We start from the raw sequence: 8854 nt of genomic DNA on the forward strand, positions 1-8854 counted from the left end.
GTTTCTAATGTCTTTATTTGATTAATTTTCAGACACTGATAGTACAATTGTAAGCGAATTTTTTCACAGCTCATATAGGTGAGAATTATTTCTGTGGCTTTCATATCTGACTTTTTTTTTAAATCAGCATTTTTATTTTTTTTTCTTTTTTTTGTATTGTTGGTCATTCATATCTGACTTAATGCAGAATCACTGAGTCACACACAGGTTTCCTCTTCAAAGTATTATATATGCTGTCTTGTGAATCTACTCTGTGACACTTAGGCAAAGCCTTCTTAAATAACTTTGCAGTTAATTTTTCCTTTTTCTCTTTTCCTTCTGAAAATCTGTGGCATTCTTTACCTTTGAAATTTAAAATGTTAGTTTTCCACGATCAAGTATTGGACCATTTTTATTAATTTTGCTGTAATCATAGAAAGGTCTTTCATTTGACCATGGAATGTTATTCTTCTGATTTGTTTATTTGGGTACCAGAGATTGAACCCAGGGGAGCTGAACCACTGAGCCACATGCCCAGATCTTTTTATTTTTATTTTGAGATAGGGTCTAAGTTGCTGAGGCTGGCTTTGAACTGTGATCCTCCTGCTTCAGCCTCCTGAGTCACTGGGATTACAGGTGTGTGCCCTCCCACCCCACCCGATCCTTTCCTCAGCTGTAGAAAACTTTATTCTCCAAATATTTGCTTCACTCTCATTAGTTCTGGAGTTTTCTTTTAAACATGTATGTAGTCTTTGGGCCTTGTATCTGCTTTTCTTAGGCTGCCACTACATAGACTTTAATAAAAATGTATTCTACTTTGAGTTCAAAACTTCCTAATACAGTTCATTGCCTGGTAAAAACTACGATGCCTCATAAGCTGTTAATAATGAGAGCTGTAGCCATCTTTCCCTCATTTCTAACACATAGCCAACATGACAGGGAGGCCATTTGTGAGACTAATTCTATGGTTGAACTGGGTGGAGACTGAGATTGCTCATGAAACTTTTGTTCAGATATTAAACTTTCAGTTACCTGTCATACATATAACCATTGGTCACCCACTGCCTCAGTCACATCAGAGCAGCAGGGTGAGTTTGCCCAGGTGCACAGGAGGATTACATGTTGACTCATGCAACCCACGTGTGCCAGTCATTACAGTTCCTGGATGTTCATGCAGTGCCCAGATGTGGAATGTGCATAGTCATGTGCATGTAGGTGCTGGAACTGGTGTGGTATGCAGGATGACCATGTGCCTGTATTCCAGAGTCTGGGAAGGCCAGAGGTGCAAATGAGCTGTAGAAGTAGAACCTAAATTGTGTTTTTTAATAGCAATGTATCTACCTGAACCTAACCCCATCCAGGATCACATATTGCAGTTTACTGTCATTTTTTAGTTACTTTAAATCTGGAACAGTTTTTCAGTCTGACTTTTGTGGTTTTGGAATGGAGGGGAGTGCTTTTGCAGTGCTGGGGATGGAACCCAGGCCCTCATGAATGCTAGGCAGTGCTCTACCACTGAGCTACATCCCCAACTCTGGCAATGGTATTTTTGAAGAAGAAAGGAGACTTGTTTTGTAACATGTCACTCTTTTGATGGTTTTTCTGATATTTTCTCATAGTTACATGAAGTTATGAATATGAGAGAACTTTATAAGTGATGATGTTTGCATCCTTATCAGTGTATTGTATCAGAAGGCACACAGGTGGCACATACCTCTATCTCTAACTATTTATGAGGCTGAGGAAGGAGGATTGCAAATTAAAGGCCAGATTCAGCAATTTAGCAAGACCCAGTCTCAAAATGAAAAATAAAAGGGTTGGTGATGTAACTCAGTGGTAAAGCATTCCTGGGTGTAATTCTGTCTACCACCACCGAAGACAAAAAAAGGCACACCACATAATTTTGGTGTTGACTAATCATTTGGTTAAGGTGGTGTTATCTACGTTTCTCCACTATAAAGGTACATTTTCCCTCACTGCAATTAATAAGGAGACACTTTAATAAGGCTATAAGTCTTGTTCACCCCTAGATATTCCATGGGAGCTTTTGTTATAACATCAAGAACCAACCTCTTTAGCTGTGCATGGTGGTACATGCCTGTAATTCCAGTGACTGGGGAGGGTGAGGCAGGAGGATCACAACTTGGAGGTCAACCTCAGCAACTTAGACCTCGCTTCAAAATAAAGAATAAAAAAGTACAGCCCCCAAAGTTCTCTGTGTAATTTTATGTAGTTTGTCTGTGTCACTGCCAAGAGGCAGAGGTCCTAACTGAATGAAGTCTTCCCTTGGGCTGCATGGACCAGGCTACATGGACTATCTCTTTTCACCACTTCTTCCTCCAGCTCTTAGTGGCCTCCCTTTTTACTCAATGCAGTTAGTTATTCACCCTAGGTCTCATAAATCAGCACTTTGGGGAACATAGTGGATGCATCCAGAGAGGGTCTGTTGACCTTCAGGGCTAAGATCTTAGAACTTTCTGAGGAGTAAAAGTGCCTGGACCCTGCTCAGAGAGCTTCATATAGGAACATGATGTCAGAGAACTACAGGAACCTGGTCTCCCTAGGAATATGTCCTTTTGACTTGAATATTGTCTCCATGTTGGTGCAAGTGAAGGGAGCCCTGAACTATGCATGGCCATATTGAAATATCAAGAAAACCAAATGGATTGCAATGTACCAAATATGTGAATATAGATCCCTCCTCACAAATGTCTTTGAGTAGAGAGCCCCCCTTGTATACTTTACTTGTGATCCAACCCTTCCATCATTTCAAAACTGCCTGACACAAAGTGTTCACAGCTATGACTAAATTCTTTTGAAGTGTCTTGCAATGAAGCCCATGGAGGTACTTGCATGGCCATAGAAAATCACTTTTTCCTGCAGTTTGGATAGCTGTGTATACCTGGTCCCTTCCTTTCTCAGAACTAGATAAATTAAGACACAAACCACAAAAAAACATTAGTATTAAGGATTTCAAAGGCAGTGTCCTCTAATGTCCTCCATATATCTCACTTTTGTGGCTTATTTTCTACCTGTTCCAGTCTCCATAGTAAGGGACTCATCTCACTCATTCTGTTCATGGAGGTGACCTTTATCAATGTTGGCTAATACCATTTAGGAGCACAAGATCAGTGGAAGATCTTCCATCTCCTGCTATATGGGGCCCAGACCCTATGGGCTTTGAGGGCAGCTCCCTGGTTGGTTACCATCACTTTCTGTATGAGTGGCTTGTCTTGTGATACCTTTGAGGTCTTCATTAACACAGAGAAAAGAAAAACATTTGTGACCATTAGGTATAGGATATCAGCACCCATAAGAACCAAGATGTAAGGAATGATACTCTCTTAGATAGAGCCTTTGAAGTTACTGTGGCCCTGTCACTACCTTGATATTGGTCTCTTCACACAAAACATATACTTAAGACCTTGGACTTAAATCTTTCAAAACTATGAGTGAATGATTTTCACTAATTTTCTCATTAAATTGTAGTGTTGTTTTTTTTTTTTTTCAGCAACAAGAAATCAGACTTTCTTGCAACTTGAAAGAAATAAAAAGTATGGAGGAGATAGTTCAGTGGTAGAACATTCCTGAGTTTGATCCCCAGTTCTGTAAAAACAAACAAACAAACAAACCCAACCTCTTCTGTTTCACTCACACTTTGCTCTTTTGACATTCCCTTTCTCAGCTGGCAATATCCCCATCCACTCAGAATCTCTAGCTAGAAACCTAAAATGACTTGAGCTGTTTCTTCATACACTCAGGTGGCCAGGAAGTACCTACTGATTCTCAGAAATGTGTCCAAATCAGGCACCTGTACTTCAACAGCCTCCTAACCAACCTCTGCACTTCCAGTGTATTCTCTGTGTTCTGAGCCATCCTTCATCCTCTGCCCCCTAGAATTTTTTCCCTAATCCTGATGAGGTTACTCTTTGCCCTGCTTAAATTCTATTATCTATTTGTTGACTTCACTGTTTATACAGAAAATAAATATTTGGGTCCTATAGAATACTATCCCAAACTGTTATTTTGCCCCAATCTACCTCCTCAGTCTCTTATTCTGTATTCCTTGCATTTTCCCTGAACTCCAGTAAAAATGAATTCATTCCTCATACATTTCAAGCACATTGTGAACCTTATGTCTTGTATTTTTGTTTGTTTTTTTTCTTGTTTCCCTAACTTGGGATCCTCTCCATTTGCATTCTCAGTCTTTCCAGATTTCTACAAGATGCAATCTTGTCATTGAAGATTTTCCTAGCCCTATCCTCACACCAGTTAGTTGCCATCTGCCCAGGCCTAATAAGCTCCTAAATTATCAAGACTTTTTCTTACTCCGTGTTGTGCCCCCAACACCTAGGCAATTCATAATATAGGTGTGAAGGGTTTGCTGAAATAAACTGATAAAAGATTAAATTGGAGAAAAGGCATACGAATTTAACAACATGTAAAAAGGGGAAAACAACAATGGGGTGGGCATCACACATGACCCATCCACTTCACCTTCTTCACAGACTTTCTATGGTGGGGGGAGAATGCAGAAAATAGACAATTTTGAGGGCATATAAATGATTATTATGGGAATGAATGTGCTTAACCACTGAGTTACAACCCTAGCCATTTTTATGTTTTATTTTGAGACAGGGTCTTGCTAAGTTGCTTAGGGCCTTGCTAAGTTGCTGAGGCTGGCTTTGAACTTGTGATCCTCCTGCCTAAGCCTCCTGAATTACTGAGATTACAGGTGTGTGCCACCAGCTATGATAAATCTCTTGCTCTGCTACCCATACCTGATACATTCTTAAAGTTGTTTCCTGCAGTGTAATGAAGAAACTGGAAGGTCTGTGTAGAAGTCTCCTCTGTTCCTGGAGACCACCTGAGCCTCCATGCAGTGACATAAGTACTGGAGATTCCAGAATAAAAAACAGTCTTTTATTGGGAAAACTTCTACATATTCACACAGGAAGACTCATCATTATACGCAGAGGCAGACACATTCTTGAGAATGCTCAAATCTCAGTCTTATATTGTTACTGCAGTCATAGATCAGAGGCCGTTCTTTGGGGGACAATAAGTCAGGTTTGGCCACTAGTCCACCAAACCAAATGTAAAATGCAATAGTGGAAAGTAGGAACAGAGTTTTCATTAGTGTAGCTGTACTAGGAAGACAAAGGAACCAATGTTCTTAAATCTGTCTTTAGGGGTACTGACATGAGCTTACAGATTATAGAGACAAGGGGACCAGAAGTATGCATAGTCACGCAGCCTTGCTCAAATTATGGACTGGTAGATTATTATCTCAGGACTGGTCAGGTGATAAGAAAGTCGCTGTTGCCTGGGGAGAGGGGTAATTTTGATCCATCACAAGATGCGTATCAATCAAATCTATTGTTCTTGGAATCCAAGGTGACTCAGAGAAAGGGACACAAATGCAAAATGCAAGAAGAGATGTCAAGCTTTTTTATCCTGTATTTAGTTACCTATTGAACATTTGCAGGCCAAAGTTCTTGTTATTATATTGCATGTTCAAAAAAGTGACTGTTTCCTTGTAAATGTCTCAAAGGGCCTTAACTGAAACAAACAAAACTTTGAAAGTCTAAAAGTCATTTAAGGGGAGTAAGAGCTCTGCCCCACCATAAATATAGGTTCTTGCCCCTAAAAGTGTCTGTTTAAGGGCTAACAGTCAGCCAAGAGAATGTATTCTATAAAATTTAGTTTGCTTTGAGTATTCTTCCCTTGGAAGTAGATGATAGCTTTTAAGATGTATGAGTCTTGCCAAGTTGAATGAAACTTAGTTCCTGTTCTAAGAGACGAAATGAGATTTCTCTATAAGAATAAGAGGGGGATATTGGGAGATATTTATTAAATACAATCAGAAAAATTGTCTGAAACATAGTTGTAGTTGTAAAACAGAATTAAAATATAATCTACATCAAAATCTTTTTAAAAAAATCTCTAATTAGTGTTGGTCATAATGATGATGTCCAACTTTCACACAGAATATATTCTCAGTTCACACCAGATATGGAGGTGCCTGCTTGTAATACCAGCAACTTGGGAGGCTGAGGAACACGGACTCCAAGCTCAAGGCTAGGCTGGCCAATTTAGTGAGAGCTTATCTCCAAAGAAAAATAAGTCTCAAAGTCAAATTTAAAAGGGTGCTGGGGATATAGCTTAGTAATAGAGTACTATTGGGTAGCACTAAATATAAATAAATAAATAGATAGATAGATAAATATGCTGTGTGTATATACATATATATATATATATATATATATATATATATATATATATTCTCAGTTTTATGTTTACAGTGTATTATAATATCCAAGAGCAATGCTCTCAAATTCAAATGTGCATACAAATCACTGAGAAAGTTGTTAAAATGTAAATTCTTATTTACTAAGTCTGCACCCAGGATTTTACATTTCTAAGAAAACTGCTACTATCCAGGCATGGTAGTGCACAACTGTAATATCAGTGGCTCTAGAGGCTGATAGGAGGATCTCAAGTTGGAGACCAGTTTCAGCAGTTTAGTGAGGCCCTAAGCAATTTAGTGAGACCCTGTATCAAAATTAAAAGGATGGGGTGTATAGCTCACTTCAGTGGTAAAGCACCTCTGGGTTTCATCCTGAGTACCAAAAATAAAAAAGCAAGCTGCTACTGCTGCTAGTCTGAGGACCACACTTTGAGCAGCCAGGACCTTACTGAGAGATTCCCAACATTAGGTTCATTCAAAGAGTGCTCTAAAAAGGTGCACCTATTCAGAATTTCCAAGGAAGAGGGTCTAGCTGTTTGTATTTCTAATAAATCCCTTTTCCAGATGATTCTTAAGCTACCAGAACAATATTAGCTCATGAATGGTAAGGGGCTCAGGACATGCTGTCCCCTCAAAATGGCACTTGGCACTTGAAATAACAACAGAAACAAGAAGGTCTCTGTCATAAGCAAGCTATGCCATTAACATAGACCAAACATATTTGTGTCTTTCCATAATTTCAGAATTTATTGAATAACAATTCACAGGCTACAGCACTTTCATCAGCAGAATTTTACTGAATACTTGTGGGTCACCTGATAGTTGTAAGCTGGGCAATCATCAATTCTTTTATTCCAATCTTCATTTCTAATATCTATGATACTTAAGTTATACATGACACACAATTATACATCCAGGATACATACAGGGTTAAGGTAGTGACAGAGGTACTAGCTGAAATTAGAGCAAGGTCAGAGAGCAGAAACAAATGCAAAGAGTCACTGTAGGTGGTCAGTTACAATTAGAGACCAAAGAACTTGTTCATGGTACAGATCTGAAAGTAGGAATTTATTCTAGGCCATAGTCTGGATGGACCGCAGTTTCCCAGTGTCAACTTGGAGTGTCAGCTTGGGAGGTTAACTTGTAGTGGGACTTGAATGGTGATAATAGGCAGGATAAAATTCACTCTGCTGAACCCTGAGAACATCATTTGTTGTTTTGATGACTTTCTGGGCAAGGCCCCTAATGAGTGACCATGTGACAGGGTCAGGTTATCACTGTGTCCATTGGAAGGGGCAGCGCTTCTCCTTCTATGGGTCTCAACTGAGGGAGTTGCATCATTTGGTGGTCTGGTGTATTTGATAAGCTCATGGGCCTGATATGAGTTTGATATACCCATGCATCCTGGTGCTTCTGATTAATTTGGTAAGTTCACAGGTAGTCATTCTTATTATCATAATTTATCAGTTCACACCTTATGGTTGTGCCAAGCAGATGATGATGTTCTCTTGTACACACAAGATGTAGAGTTATCTCACCTCAGTACTTAACTCAAAATGGAGTAGCTTATGGCAAACTACTGCTTTTTAAATGAAGTAACAATGGCTTAGGCATAGCCTGAAAAGTGCTCTTCTCTACATCATGGAGTAAGTCGAAGCAGAACTCACCCTGGCAGGGCAAGATGGACATGCCTGTAGTCCCAGCTACTTGGGAAGATGAGGCAGGAAGATCATAAAGTTTGAGGCTGACTTGGGCAGCTTAGTGACACTCTGTATCAAAATATAATTTTAAAAAATGCTAAGGATGTAGATCAGTGGTATGGTACTTACCTAGCACGTTCAAGATCCTGTGTTCAGACTCCAATACTGTAAAACAAAAAAACAAAACCATGAAAAAAACACTTATGAACTCAGAATGTACAACATGAGTCACAAGTAATATGTGTAGTTCATATGTTAATTTTAAGAAACATTATTCTCAAATCCATTCTATGCTCAAGGTTTTTCATTTTTCCTACTGAGTGTTTCAAAATCAACCAGAATCATAAATCCAAGGTTACTGAGTGTGTATGTGTGTGTATGTGTTTATAGGAGTAGTTATTTTGACAGCTGTCACCTGAGGCCCTCAAGGGGTAATTTTATTTAGGATTACCTTGGCAGAGTATAGATTTTGAGAATAAAACCTTGAGGACATGAACTGAAAGAAAAGAGTAAAACAAGGAAATAGTTAAAATTTTTTGTGCATGACATAAACAAAATAGGAGCAGAGCTGAGAGAGGGGGAAGAGATGGAAGTCAGAGTCCTTTCATTAATAGATGGATACACAATATTCAGTTTTAGTGATTGATCTATATTTATCATATATATCATTCCAAATGTTCATTTAGTAAATTGTGCTACCACACACAAATGTTTGTGTAATTTGTATTTCTGAGGAAATTGAGTCAATCAAATTTTGAAATTCAAGTCAAAATTTACTATTTTCTTTTTTTTTTTTTTTTTGGAGTGCTAGGAATTGAACCCAGAGCTTTGTGTATGCTAAGCACACACTCTACCACTGAGCTACACCCCAGCCCTGAAGTCTGTTTTAGATCTGTTGTAAAGGGTGGAGTTATCTCAGCTGATG

This window comes from Urocitellus parryii, chromosome X (genome assembly GCF_045843805.1).
Source record: "Urocitellus parryii isolate mUroPar1 chromosome X, mUroPar1.hap1, whole genome shotgun sequence".
NCBI classification, from domain to species: domain Eukaryota; kingdom Metazoa; phylum Chordata; class Mammalia; order Rodentia; family Sciuridae; genus Urocitellus; species Urocitellus parryii.